The 16,405-nt window shown below is 43.6% G+C and overlaps 1 protein-coding gene across 10 annotated transcripts in view; it reads right to left on the reverse strand.

The window, feature by feature from the left end:
• raph1b (Ras association (RalGDS/AF-6) and pleckstrin homology domains 1b) overlaps positions 1–12,933 on the reverse strand; it is a 38,181-nt gene extending 25,248 nt beyond the window's left edge. For 8 of the 10 annotated variants that reach the window (XM_061715930.1, XM_061715937.1, XM_061715935.1 and 5 more), the window contains exons 1-2: positions 12,675–12,933; positions 2,331–2,414 (exon numbers count right to left, since the gene is read on the reverse strand). The gene's annotated coding sequence lies outside the window, so the exon portion shown is untranslated. Of the gene's footprint in view, positions 1–2,330; positions 2,415–11,626; positions 11,714–12,674 lie in introns of those variants that run through there. The other 2 variants (XM_061715931.1, XM_061715932.1) reach the window with 2 other exon arrangements.
• Between the last annotated feature and the right edge of the window lie 3,472 nt (positions 12,934–16,405).

Here is a 16,405-nt window from a genome sequence, read left to right on the forward strand (position 1 = left end):
AGGCGAGGCATTAAAAAAGAGCCACCGCTTTAAAAAGAAAAAAAAAGATAAGATAAGATAAGAGAAGCACTGATGCAAAACAATAAGAGCTGAAAGGTATCTTTTTCTATTTTGGGACAAAAAAATCTGCCATTTGAAATAAAAGACCTTAATTCAGTAACTGGTCAGCTATAAATGTGAACATGCTTTAGATTTTAAGTTCCACTCGAGCATCTCTTTTACTTCACATATTTTAGATTAAATTGGTGAATAAAAGGATTATGGATATGCTAATGCAAGTCCACCCACCCGCAGATGACTCCGCCCTGCCACACCTCTTAAAACTCTGCAACAATAAACAATGGCAGTTCTATTTTTAGGGTAATTTAGCCATAAATTACAAACGTTTGGAAAACCCCACAAACAATTGGCTGACGGAGGCTTTGGGTTAAACCATTTTAACTCAAATGTAGATTTTCATTCATACAGAGTATAATGTTTGCAGTTACAGAATCAATATAAGTCCAAATCAAAGTTTCATATATTTGTACTGGAGATTTTAAATTTACAGAAATAAATTCAATAATTCTTTGGGAATCTATCAAAAATCAATCAAAATTGCCTTAAAATTGTTAGAATTAGAAAATAGTAACAATTTTACATGCAGTCTGGTTTGTGGTTCTTGCAGCGTTTGAAGGTGCTGCATCCTCCCTCCAAATGTTTTACTGTACACTTTCACTTACGCTTTTACTGTAAAAACATACACCAAAAGATGGATTCCTTCTCCATCAGTCTTTAGGTAATTGTTCTGGCTGAACAGCAGGTCAACCATCGATTAGTTGAAACAAAAAAACTCAATAGACTAAAATGTAGAAAGAAAACAATCCAAAGCACGCGGATGGTCATGGACAACATGGTGCAACAAGCCGGTCATGTGCAATGTGATGTCTGTAAAGGAAGAGAGAAGTGCACCTCCACCACCTGGTGATGTCTTCCTCCACTAGTTTACCTCGTCTCTCATCCCCCCCTTACTCTCTCCGTCTGTCCGTATCCCCTGCAGCTGGTGTGTTTCAGTGCGTCTAATCGGAGGTCCAGAAAATGAGCCGCTCTGCTTCCTGCCACCACTTCTAGCATTCCCCACAGTACCACTAACACACATTAACGTACTTCCTGGTTGCGACTTGAATGTCTTCTGGAAGAACAGAAGGGATCATGTCAAGGGCGGGGAGTCTGAAAGCGTAACCATGACAACACGTCACAGATCACCTTCATGTTAACCCTGGCCATGGCTGTGTGGAGGGATATGCTGAGCGACTCCGACAGCTGAGCGTTGCTAAGCGGGCGTCTCCATGTGACAACACATGACACTGACACACATTGTCGACACGCAGCTACAAGCGGTTAAAACCCTCTCTGACCCTGTTGCATCTCTGCTTCCTGGAACAGTCCAGGGGAGCGGGCTTCCTCCGTCCAGCTCGGAGCTGCATTTCCACATTCTTACTCCTCTTAACTACATCACAAGATTGTTTTCCATGAAGAAAATAAGGCATTATGCTTAGACTAAACTCATATAAATAAAAGTTATCTATTCTTAGTTATGAATTAGGATAAGAACAGGAAATTAAAACCACCACAATTATGGAAAACAGCAGTCAGTGTAACATCGTTGGTGCATATTTACATAGTTTCTATTTTACCTTCGGGAGTGAAAAGCAGAGGTGCTGCAGCGTTTTGTGATCTCCGCACCTTCTTTATCAAACTACAATTACTCGTGTGTTGTTTAGCCTCCAGAGGGGGAACTTTAAACATACAACAACACAGATATGCAACGGTGAGAGACTAAAACGATCACTGCATGGAGCATCTCAATCTAGAAAACCACAGCTTCACTTCGCCCTCACATGCTTCCACTTAAAATCGGGAATTATCTGCTTCCTTCGGCAAGGAAGACTTCCCCCTGACAAGATCCCTCAGACGCTTGACTTCTCTTTCATTTGGCTTTGAGTTGGATGTGAAACTTCCATCACAATGCTCTACAAGCTTTGAACTCACCTCCTCTTTTTAAGACGCAGCTTAAAAGCTGGGAGATGACGGATGATGATGGTTCGAGCACATGGAGGTGCCTTGGACATGGATGTCAGGGGTGCAGAAATGAAACTAGCATTGGAGACTACCTTAAATATAGCCTGCCTGGAATGTCTGTGTCATTTGTGCGAGGCGGAGGCATGAGTTTTGCAAGGATTACTGGCAGCGACGTCAAAACTGCCTTTTCATTTTTCCCTCCGCTCAGAATTTATTACCCGCAGAAAGCAGCGACGCTGCCATTTAGTGTAGCTTACAGGAACTCTTACCTCCGAAGTAGCTTTCCCTTCTTCCCACTGAGGTTAAAGGTTACACGAAACCACCGATGGTATCTGTGGTTGGGCTTTAATCCCCTGGAAAAGAGGAGAAACATCCATCAGACATGATTTAGGATCTATTTTGAGTTTGCAGCAGGCGGAAAACCCAAAAATGAGCCATGCTTCCGATCACCTCAGCATGGGGCATTAGTCAAACATTAAATGTTTGTTCTCGGCGAGCTGCCGGAGAACAGAGGGACTCGGCAGCTGGGGGAGAGCAGGGTGATTTCACTGTCACAAGAATGCAGAGGATTAACTATGAAGGTTCTTGAGCGAGAGACTTAACTGAGCACAGACGAAGCGATAGCCAGAGAGACACTTATCGTAAAGCTTTGAAAGCAATCAAGCCCAGTTCGGTCTTCATTAACAACCCTTTTCGTCATTACTGCCACAGAGGCCGCGAACGATTTCACCACCGAGTCTTTCGGATCAACACTTGGATGTACACAGTTTAATAAGCACGGTAACCGCCACAGACCAACAATTTGAAAACGTGAGTCAGACGAGAGCAGAAAAACCTCGTCAAAACTCTTACGTGAATCACAAGTCTGCAGGTTTCAACAGAGCAGACCAGGTTTACACATTTCAACAAATCATTAACCTGGAACTTTGCTGACTCATCCAAGTTCAGGCCTATTTGATCTCAGACGAATAACATGCTGAATCAGACTTTCCTTGAAAATAATTCAGGCATCTAAGGTGACGGTAGGTTGAGTCAAAGCTATGATTTGGTTGTGATGTGGTGTGTGTTTGAGAGAGAGAGAGAGGTGTAGGCAGCTGATGTTGTGGCCGACTACTGAGAAGCTATTCCTGCTGGTCTCAGCTGTTCCTCGCGTTTCTGTACGCACCAACTGTTGCTGAGCCGCAGCATGTGGCCCCTCTCCAGGCAAAAAAAGAGAGTGAGAGAGAGAGAGAAACTAAAAAAAACTGCCTGCGAGCGTTTGTTTTCACACCACACAGACTCTTTGTAACAAGGAAAAGAGTTGTCAGGACACGAGACGGCTACCGCACACGCATGTCAACCTGACGTGTGTGATGCCAGATAAAATTAAAAACTCTGCTCAGATTACAACCCGTCGACACCCGTCATCCCTCGGCGTATCGCTCAGTCGGCACAAAGCTATAGAACAGGTGTGGCGGGGGGGACACATGGGTCTCTGCAGCTGCGGGGGGGGGACAGTTGCTTCAGTCACAACAGCTCTGGAGCCGGCGAGCAGCTGCTGCTGCAGACAAAGACAAGCCTGCGACACACGCAACGCGACTGACTCATTACCGAGAGGCAGGGGTTGCACAAAGACGACCCGGGGAACACAAACACCCCCTTTAAATCCTAAATAACTGATCAAATCCACGCAGAAATATGCTTTAAACACAATAAACTCGTATGATGGACCACTCAACTCCTCATGGGGCCTAAGTCGGTGCCCTGCTTCGACAGGAGCCTGTGGGGGGAAACACAAGGTCCAGTGTGGTGGACACAGGTGTGTCCTTGTCCACCAACGCTTCCCACCCCATTAACAGCTCCCCTTTGAGGCGACTCATTTCCTGTCCGGGCAGGAAGTGGGAAGGAGGGCCGGGCGCTGAGCAAGCAGGGGCAACGATGATGTCACAGCGAGGAAATAAAGACAGGATTGTTGCAGGGGAAGCACAGGGAGCGAGCGAGCGGGCGGGCGAGGTTAAATGCACAGTCTATGAGCATATTGGTATTGTCAAAACCGACGACCTTTGACACCAGCAGGACCTATCGACTTGAGAGCTATAATTAAACGTGCAACACTAAACTTGTACCTTATTAAGACGGCTATACCACATAGTCAAAACAGGAAGTACTTACATTACAATACAAATGAGCACAATAGAGCCCTGTTTTGCATCTTTCCGGGAGTTCCATCTACTCACTCCATCTCTAATGTGCCTACGATAACATACTGAACATGCCGATAGAGAGAAAAGCCTTGCTGATTGCACACAGAGATCACTGATTAGGGCTTAAAGATGCATTAAACCCATTCCTGTGTAGAACAACAATGATACGCTGAACTACGTCTCACAATCTTTTGTGAATAATGACAGGAAGACCGAGCGTGACCTCGGTGTCACGTCACAAAACCCACTCAGCACCTAATTCATCAATGACTCGTGAGGCGGTGATTCGGCACGGAGGTATCTACCGGGGAGTGTCACTCCACGGCGTCACGGTCCGGCTTCTGCACCAGAAACGGCCTCAGCGGTGACCCTGAGGATCCGTGCCAGGGCACCGAGGCCAAACCATCTGCCACCTGATTGATGCTTCGCTTCAGTGCCGGGAAGGCGCATTAGTATTGATCAGAACATCGCTTTTATTTAAATCCTACATTGCAGCTGCTTCTGCTCTCACATCACGGGCTGCCGGGCCTCTCCGTCGGGTCGATACACCTATTCCTAAAGGCGCTGAACGTCAAGTGTGACAATCCCCTGTTTGTGTCAAATTAAGTTGAAAGAGATATATAATTCAACACACCACTTTACTGTGTGATATATATATATATATATGTCACAGAGGTCGGCTTTCTTGCTTCTGCGGTAAATAATGCAATTTGTTGTCATGCATGAAAAAGATCTGCAGAGCCTCGACTGAAACACGCCCCCGACCCTGAAGGTGATCCTGCAGAACGGCCCGAAACACCTTCGTTTGTCATCTAGTGAGAAAGCTATGAATTTCATACCAGTAAAGTACAAAAAAAAATCTACCTAATTTACTTACTGAGCATATTTAAAAGGTCATAAGACTTAGACTCATGATAAAAGCGAGTCTCTCTGCTTGAACCGAACACACAGGCTGCTCTTTTTAAGACTGAACCAGTTATTTAACTGAATCTCAACTATCATTTAGCTTTAGCTCTGTTCAGGGAAACGGGGTCATGTCTGGTTGCGATTACAAGGAGCCCGTCTCATCTCCTCAGCGGGACTCTCCACGCTCAGTGCAGCGAGCACTGGCCTCTGGAAAAGGAAAACCAAAAAAAAAAAAAACAACACACATGGTGGGAATTATTGAATAATGCTGCGTCAGGAATGTTCCCACGATGGCCGGTGGGATCTCACGGAGGTTCCCCCCCGGTGAGGTTTATAGCCAATACGTTATAATACACACGTACAGAGTTGGATGATGAAATGCTTCACGTAACTCTTCATTTGGATCGGTTCTGCTTGTGCTGGATCGAAAGGTCGCGAGGTTTTCATTTAAAACTGCACTGGAAGTCGGAGTCCTCTCAAACGTCGTCATTAGCATGGCTCTAGCAAAGCTCATCAGCTTAAAGACAGAAATCTCACTCCTCATTTACACTGTTTCTCTTGAGAGAGATCATGAGGAGGAGGGGGTCAAGCCGCCGGCACGCCACAACTATGACAGCCACCCCTGCGTTGGATTCAAAGGCAATCCCTCTGCCCAACTAGAAGAGAGGGGGGGCAAGTCACGATCTACTTCCCGACTAGAGCTGCCTGTGAGGCACGTGGGGGCAAAATAACCAGGAATCACAAGAGAAAGAAGATCAGTTGAGCAGAGAGAGATTAGAAAGCTACTCAGCCACTAACTTAACCCAGAAACTCCGTCGATAGAGCCTTGCAGTCACTTTCAAAGCTGCCAGGGTATTAGTCGAAGAGATTTGGGGAGAGGCAGTCACACATGCGCACACACACTATTTTGTGAGATTAAGCTTGTACGTTTGAGTTAGCGTCAAGGGATTCTGTTGCAAAAAAAAAAATAATGTGCCAATCCACTTCTGGCGTGGCTGTTTTCCCTGGCCGGGCTCCCGCTGCAGAGTAGGTCACTGCAGAGGAACTCCAGATTCCTCCGGTGTCCTAGATGAACCCAGTGTGCAGAGAGAATAGCAGGCGCAGCCCGCCAACATCTCGCCGTTACAGTCAACGCCGAGCACCAGATACAAGCGTGTGACTCGCAGATATTGGCAGAGGAAGCAAGGAAAATGGAGAATGACCTCAGTGGTTCCTAGTCATCGTATTTCAAATTACATCAGCTGGACTGGACAATGTTTTACAGCCTCCCTCACAAGTAAAAAAAAAAAAAACTTCTCTTCAGTTGGTTCATATTTTTAACCTTTTCCTCACAGCAGGTGATGTGAAGCGACCACTGTGGACTTGTGACAAAGCCGGGTCGCTTTCCAATCCTCTATATTCACCCGGCTGCTTAAGTCCTGCGTGAGCTGGGAAAACTTTCCCGCTTGTGGATGGGAGAGCATAGTTAGAAGATGTAAGAGGGGAAAGTAGGCTAGTGTGCATATTTAATGACAAAACAAGTCCTCCCGGCCTCTGTTTTTGGTGTAGAACTAGTTTAGGGGCTTGAACTTCTCACAGAAACATTCGAAGCAGTTGGAACATTTCAATAATGTAAGGGCGAACCCACATTCCCTTTTAATATATGCATGCACTGGTGCACATGTAGAACTATGATAACTGCTTTTTGCAAAGCAAACATCTGTACAGTCCAGGCGCTTTTTCTTCTTTACACACAAAAAAAGAGTCACAAATGCAAGACAAGGGAAAACACCATGAAGTCAAAGCTCTGTCACCCTGTTTATTCTCAGTAATCTCCACCCCCCCCCATTCCAGCAGAGTCGCATTAATTAAGGCGTGCTCTGTAGCCAAATGTGAACAACTGGTAATGAATTGCTGAGGCGGGTAAGTCATTTAGGAGGAAATTCAGATCCTTCAATGCATGCAGCAAGACGCTGGAGGTCTTCTACCAGTCTGTGGAGGCCATTGCCATCTGCTGCACTCTAGTCTGAGGGTAGGGGGGGGCAGCATCGGTGCCAAGGATGCTTGCAAGATAAATGAATTCATTCATAAGGCTGGAAAAATGTTTGAAGGACGGGAAAGTGAAAAAAAACTTATCTCCAACATGGACTTTCTGTCTCATGGACCCCATAACATGCTATAGTCGCCGTTTTTGTCAATGATGAAGAAGTAGTTGAGGGAACTACAATGCTGCCAAGCAGACCAATCACATTAGAGTGAAAGGAAAATCCTACAAAGTATGAGATGAATGCCTTCCAATGGCTGCATGCTTGGGTTTGGAGTTTGCTTTTTATTATTCACAGTGAGACATTCAGACACCAGATTGAGTGTCATCATGCAGACAAACATGAAACCCCATAACACAGCTTGATACTAACCTTCACCTCCCAAAGGAGACGCCGCAGAACAACACTATCTGCTGTAACTACATCCTTCACTTTCCCTCAAAGTCTTATAATGCCGCTATTGTTGGTGTTTTCTAAGCGGAGAATGAAGCTGAATCCTCAGCAGATTTCCCTGGAATGTAACCCAGAGGTCCATGGTCGGAAAGCAATTACACAGGCCGCTCTAAACAGAGGTCATCTAAACATCTTAGGGCCAAGAGGCAGGCATTTCACATTGATGTGACAGGAAACTGTACGCTTTAATTTGTTTGCATTTGTATGTGGTGCTTCTCTCTCATAACCCAGCAACGCTCAACTGTAACATTCGTGTCCGGGAAGATGGCGGAAAAAGACAAACATGTCAACCTTGCACGCAAATGAACACATCGGACTCCAAAACTTGTTATGGTTTCGCTGGAACTGAGTGAACTGTGCTCGGATTGGAGTAGACAGGACACTAATGTTTATCGCAGACTCTCGAGATGCCGTGGCCATGATTTGCTGCAAAGCATTGACCATTAAATCTAATTTAATTCAACGGTGCATGTGAAAGCAATCCGGAGAGAGAGGTATAAATCCATTTTCCTCATCTGCAAACAGTAAGTCATACACCAGACAGCTCATTCATCACCTGAAGTCAGCAACATCATTTCTGTACGGAGTGTATATTTCCTCCGAGTTAGCGCTTTGTTAGCTCTTAATTCCCGTCCTTCTGAAAGACTCCAACTTCAGCTGCCGGTGTCATCTCCAAGTCAAAGAGCTTTCATCCGCACAAAGCAGGCCACGCCATCCATCACTCCACCCCACAACTGCTGTTGTGGAGCTAAAACAGGACTCATGGAGAGGGGAAACCAAAAACCAATGAATCCTCCGTGATCTACGATGCCGCTGCTGGAATTCCAGCCGGGAATTCCCACTGGGATGACATTTCATTCTTCGGTTGCGGATGTTTAGATCGGGTTCAAGGTAATAACTCAGCCGTGCGAAACTGAACTTAAAATTGTGGCTCGGTAGCACAAGGGAAGATGTTTCTTTTCACCTGGCAGTTACTAACCCCCCTGAAGCCATCTGTAATACCCTAACGGGAGGCATGGGGGGGGGGTTCCCTCACCCAACACAGGGCAGTGAGAATCAGCCACCTGTCTTTGTCAGAGTCACAGTGATTAATAACTGCCTAAGCGGCTTAAACAAACAGTACAGTGAGCAAGGTTGCAACAAAAGGGACAATGAATGACTAGACAATTCAATGGGATGGATCATCGTGAATCAGATCAAATACTTGGAAGAAGTGGCGATGACACATTATTTCATAGGAACCACAGCTTTGTAATAAATAAAATAAACAGTTTTGTTGTCACCGCTTCGTCCCTTAGCTCCCACTGCCACTGACCTGCACTAAAAATGAGTGACACAGTATTCACCCACATGGCGTAGATAAGACGGCCAACGTGACCAATGGATCCGATTGTAGGTCAGGCCTTAGATTGCATCCTCGTGCGTTTTTTTCTGCATGCACCTGCAGAAGCAGGACCAAGATTATGCATTGCCCAAAAAGCAGAGGAAGAAGAGGAGGAGACGCGGATGGCCTCCTTCTGCCCACTCTAATCAGTGGTGCTGCATACAGACAACCCACTGCAGTGTCCATGAATTTATTTCAGTGCTGGAGCTCATTTGACACTCTTTCACTCTCCTCGATGACGCAAAGAGTGCAGTTTTTTTTTTAAAGGTGGCTGTGACAAATTTCCTTGGAAAAGATTAAAAAAAGATAAGTATAACAAAAGAAATAGAGGGTCTAAGCTTTTATATGTGAAAATGCCAACAGGAAGTTACAATCTGAGGGAGTGGTTTTGGAGGCTGCAGACAAGGCAGGCCATTTGTCTTTGTTTGCAAATGGCAAGGGCAGCTGTCACCAAAGGTCAGCAAAATGTTACCAGAACAAGGCCCCATAGAGGCCGGGGCCATGTGCACAAGCGCACACCCTTATGGAGTTGAAACGGAGTCTCTTTTGCAGTTTCACTCCGGTCTCGTCGGCATCAAGGAGCTGTTCTGCTTTGATGCAGCTGCTGGTATTCTCCAGTTTAGTCTCAACTCAAGCATCTCCTGTAAGTGCAGAAATATCAAGTTGCACTCTCCCCTCCGGCTCTCCGTTAGGGTGAGCCGTGTTTGAAGTGCCATCCTCCCCCCTTACCCTCCTTGAACCACCTGCACCCCCCCGGCTGCAACACAACTTGGGTAAGCATACACCGAACGCCACCTGAACCCCCCAGCCTTGTCTTTGGAGCTTTTGTGCAGGGGAGGTCTCGTGCCCAGGGACATGGGTGGGAGGACGGGTGGGTGGGGGAGTCAGACAACTCACATGCCAGTCAGGAAAGTGCTGACGGACACACAGAGCAGCAAGTGGGAGATGCTACACACAAGCCATGAACAGCTTTTATAGCTGCACACTTAGTCTTGGGAATCATTCCTTGGTTGTTTTCCTCATTTTAAATCAACAACATCTAGTAAAAAAAAACATGTTTTCTGGAAGCAAAGTTCTCAACTTAATAACCCCAAGAAAGAAAGATAGCGTTACAAGAAAAAAAAACCTCTACAAAAGCTTTTAAACAGGCAGTAAAAAGCATCGAACCCTCAGAACATGTGTTTTACCTGCATGTCTGGAAATTTGATCCATGACTGAACTTTTTATGGCCGAGCTTTAGGCTGCACTCTTCGGTAAGAAGCCTGACGATACTTAGTCCACAACTTCCATATTTCTGTTCACCCAAGGGCACGGAGCTGAGATAAAACATGGGAAAAAGTCGCCTCCGAGACCACAAAGGGAACAAATGCCTCTCAGATCTTCCATTTTGCATGACCAGCTCATAATCAAATTTTTCACAAATGCTTTCATAACAGATTAAGGCACAGGAAACAGAGTCGCTAACAGAGCCCAAAGGAACACACCACCAAGTTTCCAGATGTGTTTAGGGCATCTTTCACATCGGTCCTCTTCTGTGTGTGTCTGACAAGACAAAGAGTTAAATCTCACTCCAAAGTCCTGATTGTTCTTGCATAAAAACAAAACCATAACTATCTTTAAGGCATCTGCCCGAGGGGGGCGCAACCAAAAGGCCAACGGTTATTTTCAACCCATTAACTTGACTGTAAAACAAATGGGTCACATTGTTGCTGCACTGCCTCCATGGCCAGAACAATGTGCTTCTAGTCTACTGCTTTATGGATGCAAATCAAGTGTGCCTTAAGGACACAGACGGTCTATTATAAAGTCACTGTGGGGAATAAAGGCTGGGCCAAGTGGCTCCTTAGTGCCCTTTTTTTGGGGAGGAAAATGCTGTTTGTTTTGTTGTGCTTGCCTATAAATTAAGGAGATACAGATGGAGATTCTTGAGGCAGCATACCAGGAACAGTGCCAGAGACCAAAATAGTCATCTGAGCCTGAGTTTTATGCAATAAATATCATATATAATGACCATTTTCAACCCAGACATGTAAATGAAAAGACTTCACATGAAAACAAATAAAGTAAATAGCAAGTAAGATGTAAAATTACTGAAATGAGACAGAATACAACCATATAAAGTAACCACAAAGATGCAAAGTGTCCCAGCTTTGACACAGAGTGACAAAGCAAAAATAAATGCAAACGAGTAAACAAAATAATCAAAAGCCAGACATAAAAAAATTGTCACAAAAGCAGGAGACAGCTTCAAAGACTTGGAATGTCAAAAACTAAATATAAGAAGTAAAACAACCAGGGAGAGAAATATTAAATTGGAATGTGAAAACTGAAGAAATAAAATGAATGAAAATGAATAATGTACTCGGAGACCCATACTGCTGAAGAAGAAGAAACAACACAGGTAAAGGTCATATCAAAAGTAGTAAAAAACACCAAACCAAGTCATAAAAAAAATGTAATGACCAAAATGAAACACAAAATCATGAAGAGAAGCTACATTTCTAGAAAAGCATGCAAAATGATGCAAATCATCTTGTTTGGGGTTGTTTTGTCCTTAACAGGAACTAATATTCTAACTAAAGATCCATGTTCAGATGGCTGTGAGATGCTCTCACCTGTGCTTAGGTAGGAGCTGCAGCTTCTCAACCAATCATATTTGAACACCACAAAAATGTCACGGCCTTGACAGGAAAACAGTTCTTCAATTAATTTATAATAATTTCATGGAGTTCTTCAGCTCTTTTTGCCACTGAGCCAGCAGTTATCATGAGCTCCAACTTTCCTACCAGGCTCCATGCAACCAGCAGAGCAACAGACAGTGTGTAGTTTGCGTACACTGGGATACGTCAGTTGTCTCAGGTGGATTTGAGCGTCACACTGAAGATAGCCACTGGTCAAATTGGCTGCACGCTATCCAATCTGCTTCCGCCGGCGTTATCCAACAAAGGGAATTAAAACGGCCCCGATAAGCTGCATTTTGCGAAGGTAGTTGAAAGAGACAACGATAACACCCGAGCGCCTATGCTGCTGATTAATAAAGCCATGAAATATGGCATTCCGTGAATGCACCAACTAGATATAAACATTAGCGCGACAATACCTACGGCCATTACCTCCCTGCTGCTGAACAGGGTGGAGACGAGCTCCACATCCCTCTCTCTCCCTCTCCGGAGGGGGGTGACATTAACTTGGAGTCAGGCGTCCACGAGTGCGCCGCAGGGCTCAGCTTTGGTAATAAATACGGGCGAGTACATCATAACAAAAGGCTCGTGGTGAATTGTCACTCCCAGGAGGACTGCGGCTCTTTTCCCAGTCCACCCAAACGCCGCTTCGCCCTCTCTCCCTAAGAAAGGGCTTCAATGGCAGTACAGGGGGGCTCTCAACCCCCTACAAATAAAACATCGCATTAAACAATATTAAAACAGGCATTAAAATGAGATTTTGTGAAAGAATATCTGTTTGAAATCTTTAGTTAAATAAGTCTTATAAGCGTTTCCTCTACCGAGGTCACAGTCTGGGATGGGCTGCCAACAATACGGCAGGATAAACCGGCATTTTTACTATTTATGACATTCCTCCTCGACGAGCCTGCTTCTATAAGAGATGATAAAAGAGTGATAGAAGATGAAAAAATGCTGGAATAGTAGTGAAAAGCCCACTTACAGTGAAATGGGGGGTTCACAAAGAGGGTCCTCTCTTCTTCTTCTGTTTTCCAATGGGAGCAAGTATCCCTGCCCTCCGAGGGGAAAAATACACCAAACTCCTGATGGGATGGGCGTAGTTATCTGTTTAAAAGGGGGATCTAGTGAAAACTAGTCGTTGTCTTCATGTTTTCTGCCTCGCCTGCAATCCACAACCCTATTCCCATTCCCAGTCCCATTCTTCTCTGCGAGCAGACACGCTGCGCGTCTCCGTCGTTTCCTGTCCAGCCCAGAAGCGGACGTTGCCTTCACGGACGGTCTGAAATATCACGTGTCAGAGCCAATAAGCGGTGACCAGCTCCCGCAGGAGGCAAAGAAGACTCGCTCTCGGAGATAATAAAGTAATACAATTACACGCTCACTTCGCCAATTTTATGTACTTTTTGCTTGCTTAATTGTTTAAAAACGGAATAAAACGGATGGAAAACAAAACAATATTTAATTCGATTGAGTTTTATTTATATAGCATCTATTACAATACAAGTTTTCCAGAGACCCAGAACATGAACTCCGAGCAATTATTACATAAACACTGGCAGGTAAAAACTCCCCTAGTGGGAGAAAAACCTTAAGCCAAACAGTGGCAAGAACAAAAAAACTCCCTAGGAGGGAAAAAACCTTGAGCAGGACCTGGATCATAATAATAATAATAATACCTTTATTTATAGAGCACTTTTCAAAAACAAGTCACAAAGTGCTTTACATGCAATTAAAAACAGGAAACAAACAATTAGTACAATATTAAGACACAATTGAGAGATAATAAAAACAGACAAATAATACAATCAGTTAAACGCAAGTCTAAAATAGTGAGTTTTTAAAAGTGACTTAAAAGAAGACAATGTGTTAGCTCCTCTGATCTCCTCCGGCAGGTCATTCCATAAGGGGGGACCCTCTTGCTGAAAACCTGTCAGGCAGAGCAGGAAAAGAGAGGCTAGAAAGAGAGAATGAGGAACAGAGAGAGGAAAGACACAGACACACTGTCAAAGATACAAAATACAAGATATATTAGTATTAACTATCCATGAGCAGGAGAACTAAGAGTTGTATGTACACATGAGATACATGGTTAGTTGGTGGACTACAGGGATGACTATATAAACAGATGTAGAGAGCTTCAGCTGATTTGAAGAGAGGAAGAGAAGAAGAGGAGAGAAGGATGGTGATGGGGTCACCGCTCAGTGGATCATGTTGGTGTCCCCCCATAGACATATATACGTGTCTATGTGTCCCCCTGCAGCGTATCTATAGCAGCATATCTAAGCTCTGTTTCAGACCAGCTGCTGTACTCTTGTTCTATAGCTGCAGATATGACTAATGGCCCCAACACACTAGAGTTTACAGTAAACACAAACATTTTAAGTTTGGTTTCAAAGATGGAGGTGTCGTCAGCCTATTACACATGATTTACAGGTCTTAAATTTAACTCAAATAAAAACAATCTCACCTAAAATCTACTCAGAGTTGGTAACTGTTTATAACAGGGTAGGTCTAAATATAAATATTTCTCTTTTTTAAATTGAATGAACCACCTTTAATAACAAAATAAAATAGGTCTACAGAGGAGATTTTAAGTTGTAAACATTTTCAAACTTCTTTTCTAGGGGGAGTTTTCATTATTTGTCAGGTGATCTTTAGAGGATAACCCTGCAAATGTCTTCTTAGGTTTGAGCAGGAGGTGAATTATTTTTATTTTATCTTTTATTTCTCAGCGGGTCAGCACAACTGCTGTCTGACTCCTACATCTCCATCAGTTTTGCATTCAAGTATTATAGGATTTGGATGAACACGAAACAATTAATCAAAGAAAATAAACATATATTGTGAAAAAACCATCATAAAATAACACCACAAAATGTAAGGGGAGTCAAAAAACATTTTATTATGTGCTCTGAAACACATTTTTGTCTTTTCTGTCTTTCAAAGTTGTATTTTGGGGTGTGTCAGATTTTTATATGCATTTCTTTCAGCTTTTTCACTTGTTTGCACTTCAAGCCAACCGTTATTGGGGGAACATCCAAGCTGAGTTATCTCACAAGAAAATCGCTCAATCAAACGTGGAGATCCACTTGTTTTTTTCTTTTCTTTTAACATTATTCAAATCGAGCACAAATCAAATGAAGCTCTGCAAGTAACTTCTATGGTTTAAGACGACATAAAGCGATCAGATTACTGGACTCCTGCTGATGCTCATTTAAAGCTTCCATCACCACCAGACAAGGGGGTGCATGTTCAGATTACCAGATTATTGGTATCCATATGGACACATGGCATTACTGACCCACTACTTCTGTCTAAATAGGCTCTTTTAGATGCTGTAATCCTCAGTCCACAGTAGACTTGTAGTCAAGACCACCTAAACCGAGACCAAGACACTACCAAGACCAGAGAGAATCAAGACCAAGACTAGTTCAGCTCAAAACCGAGACCAAAAACATTCATCATCATCTTGCGTGAGTTGTAGAACACCAGCTCCATCCTGGTTCAGCTGCTTAGTTTCCATATGAGGTTGTATTCAACTGCAGCACAATAACACAGAGAAGTAGATGTCTTATGTTGAACTTACTATAAATGTTTTCATCAATCAGCTGAGATCAAATATGTGTGGGGACTGCACTACCACTATTTCTGCACTATTGGAGGATTGACTCGAGTGCTTTTAAGGATTGACACGACTATTAACTAGTCCCAAAGTCATCTAACAAAATAACCAGCCTCCAACACCCCCCTCCACCTCAGAAAAGTCTAATGATTAGTAAATATTACTGATTTAAATTGTACTCAATTTGTAGATGAAACGTGAATTTTAAATATTAAAGATACACACAATTATCGACTTGAACTTGCATTATTTGCCATTATAGTAGCCAAATTACACCGTATATCAGCATCATTGAAATGGACCTGATTCTTAATCAATCACAACAATATGCAAATACTATTCAAAGGCCAATGATGTCATATATTTATCCAAACAAGGCCGTTATAATAAACACAATACTGTCATTAAATACAGACACACATGCAGATGCACCAAAACATTAAATCAAATGCAAAGTACAAATAATTTACAAAACTGTACATTAACAGGAGGAAGAACTGGTGATCAGAAGATTCTGTCACCTTGGTGTGCAATGGCATCTCAATTATCCTGAGTCTGAGATAAGACCAAGACCACAAAAAAGTGGTCTAAAGACCAAGACCGGTCTCGAGAACTACAAGTCTACTCCACAGTCCCTGGACTGCACAAAATACCTATTTTCTACCCTTGAATTATCACAAATACCTATTTTATGTTTGTAAAGTGAAGCACCTCAGCAATTAAAACAGGAATTTATGTTAACCAGCATCTCATGGCGTTGATAGTACACTAACATTTCTGAGAAGCAGGCAGGTCAAAATGAAATGCTTTGTTTCCATCTAGTGGATATGAAAACGCATTGCGCACGCATCACCCTGCTGTTGCTTTACCCACAGAGACGCCAAACTTGGGCTTTTGTGGCACTCAGCAGAAAGCAGCCACTGCCTCTCACACCTGGTCTATGAACTGTTTGCACATGTACTTTACACAATGACTCATGCTGCTCTCATAATTGCATTTTCTATGTCAGCGCTTCCCTGCAAAGTCACTTTTGCAGCCACCGAAATTTCATTGTTGCAGGTAAACTGGTATGTTCAGTAAACGTTCCCACA

The sequence above is a fragment of the Cololabis saira genome, chromosome 24 (assembly GCF_033807715.1).
Source record: "Cololabis saira isolate AMF1-May2022 chromosome 24, fColSai1.1, whole genome shotgun sequence".
Classification (NCBI taxonomy): domain Eukaryota; kingdom Metazoa; phylum Chordata; class Actinopteri; order Beloniformes; family Belonidae; genus Cololabis; species Cololabis saira.